Source organism: Xyrauchen texanus, chromosome 31 (assembly GCF_025860055.1).
Source record: "Xyrauchen texanus isolate HMW12.3.18 chromosome 31, RBS_HiC_50CHRs, whole genome shotgun sequence".
NCBI classification, from domain to species: domain Eukaryota; kingdom Metazoa; phylum Chordata; class Actinopteri; order Cypriniformes; family Catostomidae; genus Xyrauchen; species Xyrauchen texanus.
The window spans coordinates 26169256-26193323 of NC_068306.1; the positions used below are offsets into that span (position 1 = coordinate 26169256).

At 39.5% G+C, this 24068-nt stretch overlaps 1 protein-coding gene across 2 annotated transcripts in view; it reads left to right on the forward strand.

Annotated features, from left to right (window-relative positions):
• The window catches only part of LOC127624858 (zinc finger and BTB domain-containing protein 16-A-like), a 143480-nt gene that overhangs the window by 68727 nt on the left and 50685 nt on the right, over nt 1-24068 (forward strand). The gene's annotated exons all lie outside the window — the stretch shown is intronic.

The following is a 24068-nucleotide window of genomic DNA, read 5'->3' on the forward strand; positions in this document are numbered from 1 at the left end:
CTTTATAGTAATTCAGAAATCTTTATGGGAGGGTGGCTTGTGCAGTTTGGATAATATGACTGCGGATAATATGACTGCGGATAATCCTGAGCTCAGAAAATGGGTTGCAGGAGACTATGAGCCAGGAAATGCTTTAAAAGACTTTGTATAGCCACTGCCTTGCTCAGAGCCTCTCCGAACAGAAGGAATGAGTATCTTTTTGATTCGTTGTTAGCATCTGCAGGCCCTCACACTTTACCGTCTTTTGAATTAGAAGTTCTCTCTAGTCCATTCGCCACTTGCTTTAGTACCAAAGTGTTCAACACTTGATCCCTCTAGAGGTTCTTCTTTCTCCTTTTCCTCGTACTTTTCTTCCTTCCTCTTTTTCCTCCTCATCTTCATTCCCTGCTTTTTCCTATTCCTCCTCCTCTTTTCCTCCTCTTCCTCCTCCTTTTTCTTCTTCCTCATCCTCTTCTTTTTCTTCCTACTCTTTTACCTTTTCTTCTTCATCTCATTATCCTCTGCTTCTTCCTCATCAACTTCTTCTGCTTCTCCTTTCTCTTCCTTCTATTTTTCACCTTTCTCTTCCTTTTCCTTTCTTCTTCGTCTTCTCCTGTTCTGTCAAACCACTCTCAGACCCCTTAAGCGAATCAGGTGTGAAAACGCCCTTTAAGAGTGAGACATTTAGTGACAGGATGTGCACAAGAGGTGGCCAAGCTCAGGCCATGTCCATTTAGCACTTTGCAACCATCACTTCCTGTTGGCCTCCTCTTTTACATCACTCCAGTAAGGTTGAGGCCAAAACAGAGAAATCACAGTGCTATTAATGTGACAGTCATAATTCCTTAAGATCTTTACCAAAGAACCATCCCCAGACAGCCTCCCTTAACAGCCAGAATAAGCATGCATCGAAATGCTGCTTATTTTTAGCCCATCAAAACAGAGTGCTGAAAAACCCCAGAACAAACAGTTTTAACGTTCGTATGCTCAGGGCTTGATGCACAGCGCTAACCTGGTTTTTGTTTGTAGCAGTGTGACTCTAGAGAGCTTCACTCTTGTGTAAGCTTTTCAGTGGAAATGCTTTTATAGACACAGACAGTGGCAGAGAAGTAGAGACATGGCGCAGCTCTTTGATTTGTTTTCTTTTGCTTTGTTCTTTCAGTGCAAACTTTCTGTTTTTATTCTTCCTGTTCTGAGCGGTTTGATTTTTATCAGTGCTCACAACGGTGACACCAAGCAAGTGGCTTTGCCCTCCACCACCACCTCTGCTCCCTCGTTTTCAGGAAAAGGTGGTAAGAAATGTTATTCTATATGCTGTGTGTGTATTGTGATGTACCATTGCTCTCATCCACCCCTCCCTTGCTCACTCCTCTCGGCTGGTGCACGCCGTCTCTGTTTGTTTTATTGTGGACTTGGCAGGGCGCCAGACTGGGCTGCCTGCCACAGCCCAGGGTACAGTATGTACAGTTAATCTTGTGCCAGTTTTTTTCCCTGCTCATTGTTTAAATTATTGTCTGACAGCTGTGGTTGTGGTTGCAGTTTTTCAGGGGCTTGCGAGGCCTAGAGGTGGAGTTTGTTGTCGTCTGGCGCTGTGTGCAGATTTGGGTGGAAGTGGACTGTGGAAAGAAGCTGATAATGCAATAGCGCGTGCGTATGTTTTTCCTCAGGTTAAGGTCAACATGGTCTGAAAACTGTTGGGTAGCCAGGCAAAAAAAAAAAAAAAAAAGTGACTCACCCTTATGGAGCACAGCTTGGCTATTAGTGTTATGTGAGCTTTCTTATGACTTCAAAGAGTGCGGAACGTGGTCTGGGTACGCTAGCCAAAGGACATATTTTGATCCATTTTTGAAAGGCGAGGCAAAGCTTTACGGTGGGATTGCAGATCAACATAGGCTGATATATCATCTGGATCTTTAACTTTACATTTTTTTTTATTCTGTACCTATACTATAACTGTCTGTAGCTGTTGCATGCTCTCTGACTGTTGTCTCACACTTAACTTACCACTAAGTGCCTCTAACAGAATTGTATATTTCAAAGATTTGATGGCACTGATGGCAAATTCAGTGATTATTTCAACCTCAGTCACAAATTGTATTAACCTTCATTGTTTGTACCCAACTCCATGTACTCTTACTTCTGGAAGTTGCATGAAGTCAGCCAATCAGATTGCAAGATAAAAAATATCTTTCCAGTTTTGTGTGCAGTATTCATCAAATGGTCAGGTGAGGCTATCCTCAACTTCCAGACAAACAAAGGTCAAAAACTTGATGATTTAACCAACAGCTGTCACTAAATTAACCAAAAATGTGACCATTGCTTCATTTGCTACCTGTTTGAATGGGGCAGGATGAATTGAACTGTCTACACATATGCATGCACACACACTTGGGAACATTATGAACACACTCATTAGCAAGCCGAAGTGCCTGGTCCAGGCTCATTAAGTCTGTGTGCTACTCTCCAGAGGGACCAACCAGTGGACCTCACTTGACTTCATTAGCTCTGTAGGCTGAGGCAGGGCTAACACAGCAGGACCCCTTCCACACTATCCAGCACTGTGTCCAGCCCAGAACTGGGGAGTAACAGAGCTGCTAACTTCTAAATTTTCAGTAGCCTGACAGTAGCTCAGCTCTTTTTAAAACATTGTAGCTTTTTCCAGTAGCAAGTTTTTTTAGTAGCTGTTTGAGTAGCGGTGTGGTGCGACATGTTATACCTCCTCTCATTCTAATAAATTTTAGTGAGTTGGTTTGTTCAGATGAATCAGTTAAAAAAAACATACACAAAAAAAACATATATATATATATGCGTGCTTTAATGAATATTTGAAATTTGTGTTGCTTGTAGGGTTGATAACTTTTCTTAAAGCATTGCTTGAGTGTAGTTTAAATGCTTTAAGTTATGCACTGGTCCAGGCCACCACTTCAGCTTGTACTTTACCATTGCAAATCGATATATGAGCAACTTTGTCTGTGGTCCTTTTGGTAAAAGTTCTGAAACTCTTCCGCTACGTAGTCGTTTAGAAGAATGGGAATCCTTTTCTCAGCTATTGTGATCAATCAGCAGTTGCTTTCAAGTTGACTTTCAAGCACACAAGCTTTTCTTCTTTTGATGACCGTTTAAATTCTGGCTGTGTAACTTGGCCTGCAGGCTGTTCTTTAGCTCCATTGTTGTCGGGCTATTATCTTTGTTGTGTAGGAGCTTTTGTCCGCATGTTGCACATCGGTTTCCTGGTTTGTGTCCTCAGCATCATGTTGACACTGTTTAGGATATTAAACATTACTATGGAACAATTTTCAGATCTGTTTCCTTGTTTTTTTTTTTTGTTGTTGTTTTTTAAATCAATTTTTATAGATTTATTTACACCCAAGCCTGTCTTGTGTGTATTAATGCCGATTTATACTTCTGGGTCAAACCTACGGCAGTTATGGCATAGCCTATGCTGTAGCCTGACATGCTCCTTTCCAAAAATATATTAACACCTCAGGTAAACACGGATCACAGCAGTTGTGATTTGATCAGCTTTGACAGCTATGGTCAGCATCCGTCCCCCAGAATGGCAAAAAGACATCCAAGGTAGCGTCACATTTTCTAAGATTATTTTATGATCTATGCATCATATCACATTGTATTTCAACTCGAGAGCATTGTTTTAATGGGGAGCATCTGCTGTTTATATATTTATATAACTGAAAATGCAACAAAAAGATACATCTGTTTACAACTTGAACTCTGTGCTTTATCTTCAAGGCTTTTACTTTATTTATTTGGTATGCGACTCACACAATATTTGTTGAATTCTACTCGAGAATCTTCCGATCTGCATAATGTTTTTAACCATACATTTGACAGTATGGTGTACACTTCTAATTTAGCAGAAAATGTAAAAAGCACCTGTAATGTGTTTGATATATTGCCTATATGCATTGTAAAGTTCTTCTACTAACCTTTAAAACAACTCTTATTTTGTGCTGGTTAAGCAAGTAGTTAATTCAATTAATTTTTTTCAGTGTCACAATATGCAGATTTATTTATCCATTATTATTTAAGCGACTCAAGAGCAAGCATATAATATATTCCTGACTAATTTTCTCTCTGATTGCCAGACAACATTTTTTATAAATAATATGTACCTAAATCTCAATCAGCATCAACAGGTCAGAGAAAGTATTATCGCCGATCCTTGGGTACCGAAACTATCGTAAACATCATGCCAACTTCACGTGTGATCATGTTGTCTTTTCAATAAATTGATCAAACTAGTTCACAAATCAGTTAATCTGTTTATATATATATATATATATATATATATATATATATATATATATGTATATATATGTATGTATATATATGTATATATATATGTGTGTGTGTGTATATATATATATATATATATATATACACACTCACCTAAAGGATTATTAGGAACACCTGTTCAATTTCTCATTAATGCAATTATCTAATCAACCAATCACATGGCAGTTGCTTCAATGCATTTAGGGGTGTGGTCCTGGTCAAGACAATCTCCTGAACTCCAAACTGAATGTCAGAATGGGAAAGAAAGGTGATTTTAAGCAATTTTGAGCGTGGCATGGTTGTTGGTGCCAGACAGGCCGGTCTGAGTATTTCACAATCTGCTCAGTTACTGGGATTTTCACGCACAACCATTTCTAGGGTTTACAAAGAATGGTGTGAAAAGGGAAAAACATCCAGTATGTGGCAGTCCTGTGGGCGAAAATGCCTTGTTGATGCTAGAGGTCAGAGGAGAATGGGCCGACTGATTCAAGCTGATAGAAGAGCAACTTTGCCTGAAATAACCACTCATTACAACCGAGGTATGCAGCAAAGCATTTGTGAAGCCACAACACGCACAACCTTGAGGCGGATGGGCTACAACAGCAGAAGACCCCACCGGGTACCACTCATCTCCACTACAAATAGGAAAAAGAGGCTACAATTTGCAAGAGCTCACCAAAATTGGACAGTTGAAGACTGGAAAAATGTTGCCTGGTCTGATGAGTCTCGATTTCTGTTGAGACATTCAGATGGTAGAGTCAGAATTTGGCGTAAACAGAATGAGAACATGGATCCATCATGCCTTGTTACCACTGTGCAGGCTGGTGGTGGTGGTGTAATAGTGTGGGGGATGTTTTCTTGGCACACTTTAGGCCCCTTAGTGCCAATTGGGCATCGTTTAAATGCCATGGCCTACCTGAGCATTGTTTAAAGAGGATACGTAGAGAGCATTTCTACCATTCTCTCTTTCTCTCTGTGTCTCTGTCAGAGTTCTGGCCTCTCACCAGCTCTTCCTTCACAGTGATGACATCATCAGCTGCCGGCAGGTCTGGATGTTCTGCCAACATTCCAGAGCATTTATGATTGCTCGCAGATGTGTGTCCAGGAACATACTGTACCCAAACCAGAAATTAATGAAACTTGACTGCTTTCCAAGCCACATATTCCAAGATGGAGAGCTGTCAAATAGGACAGGAGAATAGGGGGCAGCATGGAAGAAAGGGCTCTACTTTTTCCCCCCACTACTCTTTATTTAGAGGCAAAACGCTTTGGTGCTCGGTGCGCTCACGTAAATTCTTCACAGCAGTTGATAAAGTGCCCTCTCTCCCACCCTCCTCCACCATTTCCTCCCTCCCTCCTGTGCATTAGTCAGGGGATGACGGGCCACATGGATAAATGGCCAGAACTTCTGTTTGGCGGCGTGCCCTAACTTCTCTCTGGTGGTTTAAACCCATAATACTTTCCCTGACCTGTTGATGTACATTAAATCCCCATTTTAAAGCAGCATTTGAATTATGTGCCACATAAATCCCCTCTGTTAAAAGGTCCAGGAGAATGATTACGCATGGAGGTAATGGCTCTGTAATTGTTTGACAAGTTTACATCCCATCATAATGCTGACAAGAGTTTATTTTCATGATGTTCTGGTGTGAGCTGTATGACAAATTGTTATTCTCTACCTTGGACTTTCTAGAAATAGTAGATTTATAATGTCTGTTTAATGTTTTAAGTCATGAACAGGAAGTTGTTACTCAGATGAGAGGTTATTAATTATGAAAAGTCCACAGACACACTTGCAAGTGTACTGATATTTAGCATAACAGCACTTGGATTCTTCACTGTTTGTATCGCTCCACTTGTCTGTTTTACTGTGCTTGGCAACACACAATTGTTTATCCTGCTTTGTAGGGATGTCCCGATAATTAATTTTTTTTTGAGTACGGGTACCAATTCTTCATTTTCGGTACTCGCAGATTCAGAGTCCGATACCTGTTGTTTTTGTTTTTTTTAAACACCATATCAACAGTTTATTTCAGTTGAATCATCAAAATGTTGTTTAAATAAATGAATTCATTAACCTTAATAAAATTAAAATATTACAATACATTTTCAACATAATATTGTATTTTTTATCAAATTAAGTGCTTATATACAAAACATCGCAGCACAGTCAATAATACAGCATTGGAGGTATATTTTGGCAAATAAAGTGTTGCATAACAGAGCATCACAGATTTTAGATACTGCTTAAGTATAATACAATTACTACTGATTTATTATCATTATTAGTAGTAGTAGTAGTATTACAGTGAATGTTACATAACTTTACAGTAGTGATGTATTTCTGTCATACTTTTATCCCATAAATTTACCTCTTAATTTTGACAGGGCTTTTATTTTGAAGTGTTTCTGTGACCAAGGAGAGCTCTGGCTTTATAACGGCAGATTCAAACTCTGGAAAAGCCGGTCGCTATGTGACTCAAAGTGATTATTAATCCGCAAAAGGCTGCTATTTAATTAAATATGTATTCTGTATGTGCCTCATTCCACAATGTGAATTTGCACTTGGTTTACTGTCATTTGCTACAAACAGAGCGTGTGATGCTCATGCCGGTGTTTTCCCTGTATGAGCTAAGGAGGAGCCTTAAAAGATTTGATCAGTCAGTGTCAGCACAACACTGTCTCCACTGTCAGCGCTCACATTTGAATTACATGCAAACTATATATTTATCTCAATAAATCACAGCTTTTACGGTTAAATAATCTCACAAGGACATAGCATGATTTTAATTTGTGCGCTGGATTTTTTTGTAATGACATTCGTACGTCAGATGGTATCGGTTTTTGGTGTCTGAGCATTTTTACGATACGAGTACCAGTACATGAGCGCAGTATCAGACCTGATACCAGTATTGTATCGGGACATTATCCCTACTGCTTAGGCTTCGTTTGGAACTACTTTCATTGGTGGAGCAGAAATAGACAAAATAACAGAATATTTTGTGTCTAAAATATAACTCACTCCATTGTTTCTTGTTTTTTTCCCTTTTCCCCAATTTGAAATTCCCAATGTGCTCTTAAGTCCTCATGGTGGTGTAGTGACTCACCTCAATCCGGGTGGTGGAGGATGAATTTCAGTTGCCTCAATCCACGCACCTAATCCCTTTGTCTTGTTGAGCATGTTATGGCAGAGACATCGTGCATGTGGAGGCTTCACACTATTCCACATGGCATCCACACACAATTCACCACGTGCCCCACCGAGAGCAAGAACTACATTATAGCGACCACTATGAGGTTACCCCATGTGTCTCTACCCTCCCTAGCAACCGGGCCAATTTGGTTGCTGAGGAGGCCTGGTTTGAGTCACTCAGCACACCCTGGATTCAAACTCGCGACTCCAGCGTTGGTAGTCAGCATCTTTTATTCACTGGGCTATACAGGCCCCCCACTCACTTAATATTATATTCTAGTTTATAGAACTGTAAAAGCAATATCACACTTGCAATCTTGCTGTTGCGCTGTTTTGATATTACGATACATTTGACATTTATGGTGTTTTATTACATTCTGTAACATAATCATATTTTGTTATTGTTCTTACTGAAATGCACACTAGCTCTGGATTTTTCTGAAAACCGATTCATGTCAGGCATCATTTGGCATAATTCACAATACTCAACAATACCTCCCTGCGGAATTCTCGGGGAAAAAAAGCTGAAAATACTGCAACAGTTTTGTGACTTGTTCCATTTAAGACTGTTTGGTGTTTGTTTTAATCATCTCCCTGTTTTCATTTCAACCATCATCTTGTTAACATTTTTTTATTAAAACATAAAATATGCTCACAACAACCATAATACCCTGTAAAAGATCCTGATCTTAGTCCTTTGTTGTCGGGTATGGCAGCTTTAAATCCCTTTAGTTGCTAAGTAGCAAGTGCCCCTGTGCTCTAATGGGCTGATTTGGTATTCAGCTCGATGCCGGCTCTTATTTTTGTATGCAAGACAAAGTGTTTTGATGGAGGGTGATTGCAGTAGCGTCTGGAGGCTGTTTAGGAGTTTTATGGGCTGTACAGTACACCATGTGCCTTCTAAAAAAGAACACAGGCGATTGAATTTTGGATTTGCTTCATCATTTCTCTCCTCTGAGCAGCCTCTGTCAAAAAAAGGGAGCATAGCTGGAAGGGCACAGATTAATTTGTTCTGCTGGAAATGAGAGCAAAACACACAACATGCGTGCGCGCACAACAAGCAATCTGAAAAATACAGCAAAGCGCACACAGGCGCAACTACAGGAGGAAATGCATTTAGTTCCTGTGTACTGTTCGGAGTTCTGTCTCAATGGATGGACAGCTGTGAATTGAAATGGTACCACTATTCCATGAATGCTGAATGTTGGGTATTGGTGGGAATGTGTCACTTAAACCCGACTGGCACAGTACACTTGAGGTTGACACTTGAGTGTCCAATGCCGTTTTAAAGTAATAGTTCACCCAAAAAAGTTGTTCCAAACGCATGTTAATCTCAGTCTCCATTCACTTAATTGCATTTTTTTTCCAAGCAATGAAAGAGAATGATGACTGCGGCCAATATTCTGCCTAACATCTCCTTTTGTGTTAAAGCAGAAAAAAGAATGTCATAAGTTTATATCAATATGAGGATGTCAATGATGACAGAATTATAATTTTTGGGTGAAATAACCCAGAGAGGAACTGTCAAAATGTAGCAAATTGTGCACGCAGTTCTTGATCGCATCGACTGAATCACCCTTTTATTGTTTTACAACAGTAACAAACATTGGACACGGTGCAGTCGGGATAGCTGTTTTGAGCTGTATCTCAGTTTTATATCAGTTTATATCACTTTAAATATTCATGGAGCAATTGCCTTCACCGCACCAATGACTCCACTTTGCTGGCTTACACATGAGGGGAAACAGCTTGACCTAATCAAGATGTTACATTTTGTCAGTTATTTACAACAATGGCTGATAATTAATCAAATCTTCCTCTTTGAAGAGGAATTCCATCCTGCAAAGCATCTTTTTTTCCCTAAAATACAAACCTAACCGCAGTCATTCCTATTTTTGTAGGCGTTTTAAGTGAGGCTGATTTAGACTAGTTTGGTGAAAGAGCTGCAATTCCAGCACCAGATTTCCAGTACTGGCAGACTCCCTGGAAAAAATGATTTGTTTGTTTATTGGGTTTTGTTTGTGTTTAAAGATCAAGGCTTTGATTTCAGCTGTAAGCCAGCACTTAAAATGCAGTGGTGTGACGTGTTGGTGCTGGTACTGTGGGGTGGGGGGTACTGGAGAGAAATGGGGGTGTAAGGGGAGGCTAAATTTAAATTGTAATTGGCTGACTTCCACAAGCTTGCAGGCATTTTAATGAGTCATAATATCTTCATTTAAAACCAGCTGAGCAGAAAATATATTTGAGAGGAGCCTGTGGCCAGTATGGATTTTATAATTTTTTTTTTCAACTTTTCTTTCATCGGTGAGGCCGGACCCACTGTGCCAAGCCTGATGGGCCACTAAGCAGACAGACAACCTTTGTGGATTTATCGCATTGCTGTCCACTTTGCGTTCAGATCATATTCAGACTTTTCGCTCTAGTTCCAAACTTTATGATCCATATGTAGAGCTGAGCAGTCAGACAGTGCACCCATTCATGATCTGAATTTATTTAATTGAAACTCCTGTCTTGTTGCAAAAATGTATATTGCCAGGGTTCCTACGGTCATGGAAAACCTGAAAATATCCAGGCCTAGAAAAGTCAAGATATTAATAAAATCTTAAAACTTCATTTCTGTAGTAGAGCGGGGTCGAAATACTGATTTTTCCAATTAAACGCAAATCTCTTTTGAACTATCTTGATATCGATTCTTAAAATTTCAAGATCTTTCTTTCACTTTAAAGTTTACTTCAGTTTAGATATAGTTTGGGCCCTGTTTTAATTTATTTTTTAAAAAAAATCGAAATTGATCAAATAAAAAGGATTATGCTATAATTTACATAAGCTGAGAGAGAATTTTCTCAAATGTAAGCAAAATGGACTATATAGCTGAAATATACCTATTGACCAGTTTCAGTGACGTCACTTTTTCCTCGCAGCCGCCATATTTGTGACCATCAGCATAAGGAAACAGTGGCAGTGAATATAAAAACACCAGAGAAACAATATCAAGAAAAACATAAAAAATTGCTTTTGATCCATGCCAAGTTCATACAGGTCTGAAGATGGCGCAAATTGAAATTTCACGGACCTTTACAGATGATTTATCAACGATAAATCTCCGTACTTCAGCAGGTGTGATGTGTGACCAGGGAGTACATACGCCCACCGGTACATCACTGTAAACATCTCTCATTCAGAAGTTACAAATGTTTTTGTGTTTTCTGGTCTGATTTAATCACAGTATTACAAAATGTCTGTGATAATCCTGTCTGTATGAATGTAAGAGCTGCTTTTAACTCCTGAAGAAATCTTTTACTGAGTAAAGACGCTGACTACCACCCCTGGAGTTCGCGAGTTCTAGTCCAAGGCGGGTTGAGTGAGCTCAGAGAGTAAAGACACTGACTCCCAAGAAGTGCTGAGTGACTCCAGCCAGGGCTCCTAAGCAAACAAATTGGCCCAGTTGCTAGGGAGTGTAGAGTCACATGGGTAAACCTCCTTATGGTCACTATGATGTGGTTTGCTCTCGGTGTGGTGAGTTGTGCCTGGATGCCGCAGTGGATGGTGTGAAGCCTCCACGGTAACGCACTCAACAAGCCACATGATAACATGTGCGGATTGACGTTTCAGGCACGAGGCAACTGTGATTCGTCCTCCACCCCCAGGATTGAGGCGAGTCACTACGCCACCATGAGGAATTTGGGAATTCAGTTAACAGGTAATAAATTGTTCTCTCGGACTACAGTCTCTATAAAACTATTTTAAAAAATCCTTACTCCGTTATTACCAACAACTGAAAAAGTCATGCATATACTTTGGTCAAAAAAAAAGAGAAACTGTACAATTTACTCGAAGTTCCCTCTGATAATTTAAGCCATTCTGTAGCTTTTCCTTAATGGCCTTTTCTACAGATTTACTTAAGTGGAAGTGTAAAGCAATTGGTCAATATAACACACATTAGATTGTAAGTCTCTAAATTAGATGTAACCTCATAAAAAAGTATTTACAAAGTTCCGTTAAAGAGCAAAATCCAGTAGATGCGAGGACATTAAGTGCATTTCCTCCGCGATGGTGATTATTATATTAAGATTAAGAGGGTCCTCTGCTGCTGCAGTTGAAATAAATAGTGGAATGTGTTGGCACCCTCTGTGTCTGTCCAATTTAGTTTGAGTGAAGCGGGCGGGCATAACTATCCAGCGGAGGCTTCACACACACTACCACTTGCTAAGAAGGGCCCTCTACCATGAAACACCCACATTTATACCCAATACGCACACCTAGACAGTACTGTTGAAATCCTTGAGTGCCGCCACCCACTGATGCCTTACCTGGCCTTTATCTCTGCTGAGGCCATGAAGACAGAGTGTGTGCTCTCGTGTGATAAATGCCTGCTTTCTGATTTAATCCTAATCAAACGCATCTGTTTCCACCTGCCCCCCTCTCTCTTATTCGAGACCTTCACATCTTATATTCCTCCATATAGAGATGTTTATAGCATGTTTCAATGTTTTTATCAATCCTACATCTGAATGAGTGTGGCAATGGCTGGGTTTTTATTTTAAAATGTGTTCAAGTCTTATGACATCCTCTCCACCCAGTTATTCCTCTGTATATTTGTGGGTCATTACAAAATAAAGAGTATTGTTGCAAGTTTGTACAGTACATGCTTCATGATATATGATTTTTGTTGTGTTTTGAAAAATTAGAAACAAAATTTTGTGCGTGATATCTATACAGATTTTATATTGTGCATATACACTCACCTAAAGGATTATTAGGAACACCTGTTCAATTTCTCATTAATGCAATTATCTAATCAGCCAATCACATGGCAGTTGCTTCAATGCATTTAGGGGAGTGGTCCTGGTCAAGACAATCTCCTGAACTCCAAACTGAATGTTAGAATGGGAAAGAAAGGTGATTTAAGCAATTTTGAGCGTGGTATGGTTGTTGGTGCCAGACGGGCCGGTCTGAGTATTTCACAATCTGCTCAGTTACTGGGATTTTCACACACAACCATTTCTAGGGTTTACAAAGATTGGTGTGAAAAGGGAAAAACATCCAGTATGCGGTGGTCCTGTGGGCGAAAATGCCTTGTTGATGCTAGAGGTCAGAGGAGAATGGGCCGACTGATTCAAGCTGATAGAAGAGCAACTTTGCCTGAAATAACCACTCGTTACAACCGAGGTATGCAGCAAAGCATTTGTGAAGCCACAACACACACAACCTTGAGGCGGATGGGCTACAACAGCAGAAGACCCCACCGGGTACCACTCATCTCCACTACAAATAGGAAAAAAGAGGCTACAATTTGCAAAAGCTCACCAAAATTGGACAGTTGAAGACTGGAAAAATGTTGCCTGGTCTGATGAGTCTTGATTTCTGTTGAGACATTCAGATGGTAGAGTCAGAATTTGGCGTAAACAGAATGAGAACATGGATCCATCATGCCTTGTTACCACTGTGCAGGCTGGTGGTGGTGGTGTAATGGTGTGGGGGATGTTTTCTTGGCACACTTTAGGCCCCTTAGTGCCAATTGGGCATTGTTTAAATGCCACGGCCTACCTGAGCATTGTTTCTGACCATGTCCATCCCTTTATGGCCACCATGTACCCATCCTCTGATGGCTACTTCCAGCAGGATAATGCACCATGTCACAAAGCTCGAATCATTTCAAATTGGTTTCTTGAACATGACAATGAGTTCACTGTACTAAAATGGCCCCCACAGTCACCAGATCTCAACCCAATAGAGCATCTTTGGGATGTGGTGGAATGGGAGCTTTGTGCCCTGGATGTGCATCCCACAAATCTCCATCAACTGCAAGATGCTATCCTATCAATATGGGCCAACATTTCTAAAGAATGCTTTCAGCACCTTGTTGAATCAATGCCACGTAGAATTAAGGCAGTCCTGAAGGCGAAAGGGGGTCAAACACAGTATTAGTATGGTGTTCCTAATAATCCTTTAGGTGAGTGTACATTAGTATATAGAGATATACGTTTTGTGGGTCAGTACAATATAAAGGCTATTGTTGTAAGTGTATATATATTCTGCATGAATTCTAATTAGTTTTAGATGTATTTAGATGCTATTAAAGTATATAATCTCAAAGGCACGTTTTGCATTGCATTAGCTTGGTCAGTTTCTTTAGCAAACTTTTATATTAATTTCTTAACATTTATATTTGTATATTTACATTGTATATACATTTTATAATACATGTACACGTTTATGTACATGTACTTGTGGTTACAGTATCATTGCAAGTAAACACTGTATTTGCTGGATTATATAGGATTTGTTTTGCGTGTAATAGCAATAGAAGTAAATGCTCTCTAAGGTATATTTTTATTGTGTTGCATTAGCTTGGACAATTGCTTTGGGAACTTTTAGATCAATTTCTTAGAACAGATTAAAAAGCTATGAATCCGATTTATGGAAGAGCTCCCTTATGAAATGCTCTTTGAAACTTCCATATTTTGGCTGAAGAGAGAATCAGATGCTAAGCAAAGATCTGCCGACGGTGCTTTCATGTATAAAAAAAAAAAAAGAAAGAAAAAGAGAAAAAGATAAAAGCAGTCCCATATGGAAGTAGCCAGGACACACAAGGGTTGCTTTTATGCTGTCCATTCCACTGGGAGATTCAACATGAAAAGCAGCCGTGGATATTGTGTTATTACTGTTGCAAACATGTCTGTGGATCAGAATACTAATATTGGGCTGTCCAAACAATTTCAGCACTGAAGAAAAACACCTCTATCTCAGGCACTTTGAAACTGTCTATGGCGAGATTAGTAAATAATGTTTAATAGGCAGGCACAGACAGGGCAAATATGCTATAGTTCTAAGGAAAATATATATTTTATGGAAAAAAGGAAAAAATCAATCACATTGCCAATTGAGGAGCATGTAGTTTACATTCCTGCAAATTTGCATCCGTTTCGTTAGTAGTCAACAATCAAAGAGCTCATTTGCTGCTTGTGTGTGTGTAGTATATATGTATGTATGTATGTATGTATGTATGTATGTATGTATGTATGTATGTATGTATGTATGTATGTATGTATGTATGTATGTATGTATGTATGTATGTATGTATGTATGTATGTATGTATGTATGTATGTATGTATGTATGTATGTATGTATGTATGTATGTATGTAAAGAGTAGATGGAGAGGTAGTCACTGGATCTGGAACGAGTGCAAGGACTTCATAAAAGGTTTTTAGTGAGGAACTAAAAAGGGGTGTCGCACAGTCAACGTTTGTGAAGGAAAGAAGTTTATGGAAGTAACTTTTTTTTTTCCTCTTTTTATTTTGCCATCACCCTCTTTCTCTTCCCCTTTCCTTATTTTTGTCATGGAAGGTTCCTGCTCTTATTAAAAACAAATGAAAAAACAAACTCGTAACACAATGGAAACAGGGATCAGGGAGTGATGGTGTAAACTGGGACATTGTGCTTGAAACCATTTTTGTTTGTTTGAACTGTTCAAATCAAGCAATTAAGCAATAAGGAAAGCAGTGTAAAATCATTGTTACGCACACACTCCCAGTGTATTTTTGATTGTAGAATATAGTAAACACCAGTTACTATTAATAATCAGAATAAACAAGTAATATAGTGCATTAACCTAACGTTAGAGTGTGTATGGTTGCAAAGCAATGTAGCAGCTTTGCACATTAATAACATGTGCAGTCCCAGAAGTCCCAGTCATTTTAAAATAGATTTGAACGTGTCTCATCCAATCAGAATGTAGATTCTGAACTATCTGTTTTATAAAACTTAAATAAACACATACAATTTTAAATTTGCTGGTGATTAACTTCCCTGACTCCTAATAGAGATTCCTAAAATAATTTGGAATCTAATGGAAAACAATATGTAAATCAATACACCTAAGCACAGTTAAACAGTGTGTTTCCAGTATTTCCTGTTGTTTTCAGTAGGATTTATTATCTGTGCACTGTATCCAGCGCAGTTGTTTCTGCTGGCTCACTGTTGTGCCTTGCTGGCTTTGGCTTAGATACCTTTTGTAAGTCTGTACTGTGCTTATGTACTGTTGTAGTTTTTTTTTTATTTCAAAACCTCAATCACAGGGCTCTGTTAAGTGTGAAACAGTTTAATAATGACCCATAATGTGTGGCTGTGTCACAGTTGCTGTCCCACAGGTCGTTGTGTAGCTGGCCACCCCTCCCCCGTCCTCCTGACCTCAGCTTAATAAACTGCAGAGTGCCTTTGACACTGTGTGTGACATGAAAGCAGGAAATAATGGGCAGTTGGGCAATAAACTTTACTGGTTATTTACCTGTGGAGCATACACAGGCTCTGTTAACTATGTGCAGCCCATTGCTGACGGCCTAGCGCTTCACTGCTCTTTTGACCATGGTAGCACTCTAGTGCATTTGTCAGTTCCTAGTTAGCATTTCTCATATTGCTGTGAGACTCAAGACGCCATTTAGATACTGAAATCACCAGTTAGAACAAGAATTCCTGTGGGGTTTTTTTTCCTTGAGTTGTTACCTGTCTTAAGACAATCATTTGTGGCCCATCAATTCATACACTACATGGCAAAAAACAATATAGACATATATGGACACCCCCTTCTAATTAAAGGGTTTGGCTATTACAGCTGCTACCATTAATAACAGGTGCATAAAATCCAGTCCAGAAAAAAAGTCCAGTAGCACAAAGCAAGATCCATAAAATATTGATTTACGGAGTCTGGTTTGGAAGAACTTGATTGACCTCCACAAAGCCCAGACCTGAACCCCAATAAACACCATTGGGATGAAATGGTATGCCGACTGCGAGCCAGACCCAGTTGCCAACATCAATACCTGACCTCACTGATGCTCTTTTGTCTGAATGGGAGCAAATCCTTTCATTCATGTTCCAACATCTAGTGGAAAGTATTCCAAGAAGACTGGAAGCTTTTAAAGCATCAAAGTGAGGACCAGCTCCTTGTTAATGCTCACGATTTTGAAACTGAATGTTCAGTTAGCACATATGGGTGTGGTGTTCAGTTGTCTACATACTTTTGTCCATATAATGTTTTTCAGGAGCTGGATTCATGACAGGCAAATAAGGAAAGAGCAGAAGCTGCCTCCCACTGCTCTCTTCGCAGCAGTAAAGGCATTTACTGCGCTGTAAAGATGGCTCAGTTGTCGCATCCAATGGTTGGTTGAAGTTTTGGTGGTCGTTTAGGGAAAGGGTTCACCGCATAGTCAGGCTCTCGGGTTCTCCTGTGATAAATAAAAATGAGCTGGAAGTATCGCTCTACTTTCAGCCGACCTCACAGGTATTGATCAGGCCAGCAAAGCTGGAAGCAGATCATTCCTTGCCCTCTTCTTGTAAGCATACAAACTACTCAAGAAGCACTTTATTTTTTTCTTTACCTTTAAAGTATGCTTGGTTGGTCTTTACAACTGTAAAATAATTAATATTCTGCCTAGGAATTGAATCATTACCAATTACAGTGGTACATGTATTCAGACAATAAAAGCACACAAATGTGCTGTATGAATGTAATTGCATTAGATCAAATATTAAACCAAGTGGTATTTATGTTAAAGAAATGGCACAAACACACTGTTCAAGCAAAACATTTCACAGTATTGTTCCGAATTAAGACTAAATGTATTTGGACACTTTCTGGTTGTTAAATGTGGAACATCTCCATAGTTAAAGGGATAGTTCACCCAAAAATTTAAAATATCTAATATTCTCACCCTCATGCCATCCCAGATGTGACTTGCTTTCTTTCACAGAAAACAAATGAAGATTTTAAGAAAACTATTTCAGCTCTGTAGGTCCATACAATGCAAATGGGTGCAAGAAGATACAAGATTTTTGCTTGAAATTCTTCTCCCTGCCCAGGAGGATGCAGTATGCATGAAGAATGTGAATCACCAAAAACACAAAAAGATGAATGTTAAAGTGAACTGTTTCTCGACCACGCTTATCATATCGCTTCTGAAGATATAGATTTAACCACTGGAGATTTATGGAATACTTTTATTCTGATTCATGTGATTTTTGGAGCTTCAAAGTTTTGGCACCCATTCACTTGCATTTCATGGACCAAAGGAAACCTTCTACAAATCGTAATTTGAGTTCAGCAGATTTTTGGGTGAAATTTTCCTTTTAATGTGATGAACTAAACCTGTGGTTTCTCTATTAGGACATACTGTATGTGTGAACTTGATGGAAATAGACTTCATACACCTAACAGTTACATTTAGAGCAGGTGGTAATTGCCAGAATCATTCTGAACGAGTTAAGAGAGAAGGTCTAGTATAATTTATTTGCAAATGCCACTTACAAAAACTCTCTATACTTGCCTACTGTAGAATGATAGCAACCAACGTCACCTTTAAATGACCTCAATGGAATGGGGAGTGATTCTACAAATCCCACCTCATATTGTACTGGTTTTGTTGGCGTCTTGAATACCACAAACTGTGGTGAGATGCTGGAGGCCCCCACTTATTTCCTGCCACTTCACACCAGGCTAACTTTGCTGGTTCCTCCCCAGCCCAGCTCCTTTTTCCTCCACTACTGAAAGCCCTTTGTCCTCTCACTATATCATCAGGAAAGCTGCCCAGAGTCATAATTTAAGGGTCCGTGGCCTGAAGAAAAAAGAAAGGCGAGAAAGGAAGAGGAAAACACATGGAACCTTTCACCTTTTGTTGCAGAAGCGGTAGCCTGCTGCACACTGGGGTCATGTTCATGTATTTTCCTGTTAGTCATGTTTGCTTTGTTTCTGCATGTGGATTGGACAACGGGCCTCTGAGAGTTAAGATATACACTTTCAATTATACATTATTAATTTTCTCCACAAATCTTGATGCTGTTCAAACAGAAAAGGTCATAGACAAATTATTCATCCACTACCCATATGTGTGTCTACGTGCATCTTTTTGAACTGAAATGCCACGAGTCTATCTGGGGCAAGACAGCTGAAATTACAGCATTGTACAGCGAGTGATTGAGGAGAAGTGGAGGAGAGAGTGTGACCTGTCAGAGAGATGAATTGGTCTGCTTGAAAAATTGATTAAGAGGTTTAGCAGGCTAAAACACAAGTGAACGAATGCACAATATTGTACTCATTTTAAGCAGATACATTTCGAAGGATATTTGATGTGAAAGTGTATTCAGCAAGTCAATATTTGTCTGCTTTGGTGTGTCCCGAGACATCCTCTGTCTGTGCACCAGACCATAAAGCTGTCAGAAGAAGCCTAGATATCTTCCATTTTTATCTCCATTGCAATTCTTTCTGTTCTCTGTGAAAGCTGTATAAATATTAACCAGCTGACTTGTCTTCAAATTCTAATAGGAGACACTCAATTGCTCGAATCTACTGTATTGTGTGTGGAAATCCAAAAAGTGCTGTTCATTTCTCTGTGGGTGTGTATGTATATGGGTAAACCCAAGACGAATGATAAATACACTGTGGGTACAAAAGTCTGAACCTTCATTTGAATGTTTGGGATTTGTTTTAGTTTTTTAATTTTTTTTTTTAGTTGCATGCAGTAATTTTTTTTTTATATGTCGACTAACACTGACATGTTTAAAATATGACTGACTAGTCATGATTTTTTAAATATGTTTCAAAATTTCAATTAATTTCTTCAGAAGGAAAACTAAGGAAAAAAGTGTGTAACTTTTTAACCTGAAAATAACCGTTTATAGGATATAGAAATTAAAAGTTTTAGGATTTGGATTTTCTTTTTTAAAGGTTACATCCTAAAATGAAGACATCTAATTTTCTTCATTGTTTCTATGTCACATGAAATGTAATACATATTGTGAAGCTGACCATGTATGTGTATGAATGGTCAGAGTTCCTTGCTTCCATTGAAGCACACAAGATGCTCTTTGGGACGTTCTTAAGTCATACTCAAATCAACATGAATACAGTTACAAGAACATGCCACGTAAGGTCCACACGCATTTTCATTTAAACCTGAACATTTCAGGATTTTAAAAGATTTGGGTTTTAACAAAATTATATCATAAAATGAAGAAGAAAAGTTAATGATTTCTAGGACACAAATCAAATATAATCAAATTATAATTTGTATTAACAATCTATAGAAAATTAGGAAAAAGTGAAACTATTTTCATTGATGATCTTAAAGTTTTGGGCTGCACTGTAAATGTTTCCATCTACGTGGCAACGGGATTGTGTGTACACAAGCATATTCATGCACACGCGCGTCCACATCGACTTGTTTGTGTGTTTGTGCTTTTTTTACAAGGAAAATCTGGCAGACCCCTTTGGATATTTGTCTTGGTTGAAAAAAAAAATACTCTGCCTGCGGTACACATCTAGTCAAGAGAGGGAACACACAGTTCCTGGCTGTCCTTTCCAATTGGCAGTCTCCATACTGTTCTGTGACTGATAAGAGGATAGTGTAAATAAAACTGTACAGCACAGCTCGTTACCGCTTAAGGAAAGAGGGAGAGCACACTGTCTGCACTCATTGTTCTGACAGCACTTTTTTTTTTCTCTTTTATATGGATTTTTCGCTTTTTCGGTACTGACTGTGCTGCCTTATATAACGCATTTGTTTAGGCTCACCGAACAGCAAGGGTATGCTTTTGTTTGTGCTGTATTTGTATACTCATGTTCCCTCATCGGAGCGATGAGGAGGGGGGCCTCTGATCAGAGTGTGTGATGAGAATCCACCTTTATAACAATTTGCTTGTTCACAGGTCTTTCTGTTACAGCTGTGCTCCAGTAGCACTCTCTTCAGGGGCTCATCAACAAAGGCCGCAGGGTAATCTGATGCTCAGTGTTTGCTGCATCTCTCTGTTCTGACTTCTCTCATAAAGGCTGTGGTTACACTCTCAGCATTTTATTTATGTGCATACGCACACAGAACAACGCTGTTCTCCCAAACAGGAGTGATCAACAGGCCGTCTTCTTTAGAACCAGTAAATCAGGGTTTCTGTTGTGCAATACACTCCGAGGAGGAGAAGTGAAAAAGGAACAGGCACGTGGCACCTCTCCTCCACTTGTTGGGAGCCACGGTTTTGTAAGGGCCCATTATGTCAGGTTCACAATCACTGTGGCAAATCCAAGAGAAGCTGAGGAGGGGGAAGTTGGAGTTGCTAGAGAGCAATTATTTTATAGCCACAAGTTTTCTTTTTCGCTCGAGAGGCAGTTATTTCAAGAATTTGTCTCTCTCTCTATCTTTGGTGGTTGGTTGGGAGGGGGTTTGTATAGTGGGTTAATAAATCACTGCCGAATCCAGTTTCCACTTTTTTTTATTTTATTTTTTTGCAGGGGCATTTACCTTTAATCTGGGCAAAATTATTGCATTAGATTACATAACACATCTTTTTCTAACCATGTGAAACCATGCATTGTGCCATCATTTAATGTCAAATACGTGTTATAATTCACTTACATTTTCATTACATTCATAAAATGTTTTACTTCATTGTCGCTTTTGTGACTTTCTGTGACATTTTGGCTCCTGATCTCTAGTTAATTTCTGGCCCTGGGCAAATGTGAGAGAGGCGATGTTCCTTCCCACTTTTTTTGACATGGTTAACAAGAAAGTCACTATTGATCAAAGAGACCGAAGCTAAAATGTATCACTTTAATTCCATGACTTTTGCCGGGCCTTGAAGCACGTTCTTGCTGGGTGGTTGGTTGTTGTCACTCCCTGTGAGATAATGACCAGCTTCAATAAGCTTCTTTTTATTTTGCGAGGTGGGTTTTTAAGGTCTGGCTTCTCCCTTTCTGCCACTTAAGGTGGTGATCAATGTCCTGCTGACTTTCCATCTTGGGGTGCTTTTTTTGACTTTTCTGCTCTATGGCCAGATGTGAGACCTGCTCCCACCCTCAACACCTCTGCAGACCAGACACAATGTGCTGGTTGATGATCCAGTGTGTAATTTGTGCACTACTAGTGGCACCAAACAGAATTTTAAAAGTTATTTCCAAACAGGTTTTCCAAAGGCTCCTACTGCCCACCGTTGTCTTCCATTGTTTGGAAAACAAACACATGCTATTGATTGATCTAGAACTTGATATATCAGACCATTCAGGCCATAAAATAAACGGAGCAATGGTTTGAACCTTACTTTGAACTCTTTGGGGGATTCAAACCATGGCTTACCGATAGATGTCTCTGCAAATTAAATAACTGTAGATTTAAAAATGACTTTGCCTTTAACTTTTCACCTGTTCCAGGAGGCTAGATATTTAACAGTTGAAATCTGAATCAACTGGATATTACGCAACTGCAGTAGCCAGCTAGATGTGTAAAAGCTAGAAATCAGAGGATTGTAGTTCTTTATTTGCAACATTTGACCACAGGTATCAGGATTGTTTGAGCAATTTTGAGGAACTTGTTTGTGGCACATTCAAAAGTTTATTGCTGAGTGGCATCAGTGGCCAGTAAAGTAAGTAAAGCAGTATTTCTTCCTGCCTGAGGGTACAGGATGTTTTGTAACTTTACAGTGGTTGCGAAATGATCTTTAGTTGTTCTCCATCACAGCTTTTTTTTTTTTTTTATCTGAGCTATAACTTCCTGTTTTGCTTGTCATGGCAATATGACTTAAGGAGAGACAAAGCCGAGAGGGCTGACAGTCCTTCACAAATTTCAAAAGCACAGTAAAAACTTTGGTTGAACCGATAAATACAGTATATGGGTGAATCTCACAAAAATACTTCCAGGTCATGTTACACCACAAAATCAAATGAAAATCAATATAAAATTACAATTGTCAAAAAGAAAATAAAGCCTATTTTTAGGACCATTTAAGTGTTTTTGCTTTGTGTTTTTCATGACAATTATGCACATTATACCACATTTTGTTAAAATTCTGTAATATGTCCAGATAGTTTTCTTTTTGTGTACTGTAGTTTAAGTGTAATTCCCTTTGTTTTCAATTGCCTTAAATTCTTATTATTGGACAACAGTATTTTTTATGGTAATTACAGGAAGTAAATACAGTAATATAGTGCTTTAACATTTAAATCAGTTAAGATTAAATGCAGTGCAACAAATCATACCATATTACTTTATGGCGATATATAGAATATGTATTTTGTGTGTGTTTGTGTGTGTGTGTGTGTACATACACACATATATACATACACACACATACAATAATAAGAATATATATATATATGACACTTTGCTACAATGTAAAGTAGTGAGTGTACAGCTTGTATAACAGTGTAAATTTGCTGTACCCTCAAAATAACTCAACACACAGCCATTAATGTCTAAACCGCTGGTAACAAAAGTGAATACACCCCTAAGTGAAAATGTCCAAAGTGTCAATATTTTGTGTGGCCACAATTTTTTCCAGCACTGCTTTAACCCTCTTGGGCATGGAGTTCACCAGAGCTTCACAGGTTGCCACTGAATGCCTCTTCCACTCCTCCATGACGACATCACAGAGCTGGTGGATGTTAGAGACATTGTGCTCCTCCACCTTCCATTTGAGGATGACCCACAGATGCTCAATAGGGTTTAAGTCTGGAGATATGCTTGGCCAGTCCATCACCTTCACCCTCAGCTTCTTTAGCAAGGCAGTGGTCGTCTTGGAGGTGTGTTTGGGGTCGTTATCATGCTGGAATACTGCCCTGCGCCCCAGTTTCTGAAGGGAGGGGATCATGCTCTGCTTCAGTATGTCACAGTACATGTTGGCATTCATGGTTCCCTCAATGAACTGTAGTTCCCCAGTGCCGGCACCATTCATGCAGCCCCAGACCATGACACTCCCACCACCATGCTTGACTGTAGGCAAGACAGACTTGTCTTTGTACACCTCACCTGGTTGCCACCACACACACTTGACACCATCTGAACCAAATAAGTTGATCTTGGTCTCATCAGACCACAGGACATGGTTCCAGTAATCCATGTCCGTAGTCTGCTTGTCTTCAGCAAACTGTTTGCGGGCTTTCTTGTGCATCATCTTTAGAAGAGGCTTCCTTCTGGGACGATGGCCATGCAGACCAATTTGATGCAGTGTGTGGCATATGGTCTGAGCACTGACAGGATGTCCCCCCACCCCTTCAACCTCTGCAGCAATGCTGGCAGCTCTCATACGTCTATTTCCCAAAGACAACCTCTGGATAGGATGCTGAGCACGTGCACTCAACTTCTTTGGTCGACCATGGCGAGGCCTGTTCTGAGTGGAACTTGTCCTGTTAAACCGCTGTATGGTCTTGGCCACAGTGCTGCAGCTCAGTGTCAGGGTCTTGCAATCTTCTTATAGCCTAGGCCATCTTTACGTAGAACAACAATTCTTTTTTTCAGATCCTCAGAGAGTTCTTTGCCATGAGGTGCCATTTTGAAATTCCAGTGACCAGTATGAGGGAGTGTGAGAGTGATGACACCAAATTGAACCTGCTCCCTATTCACACCTGAGACCTTGTAACACTAACGAGTCACATGACATCGGGGAGGGAAAATGGCTAATTAGGCCCAATTTGGACATTTTCACTTAGGGGTGTATTCACTTTTGTTGCCAGCGGTTTAGACATTAATGGCTGTGTGTTGAGTTATTTTGAGGGGACGGCAAATTTACACTGTTATACAAGCTGTACACTCACTACTTTACATTGTAGCAAAGTGTCATTTCTT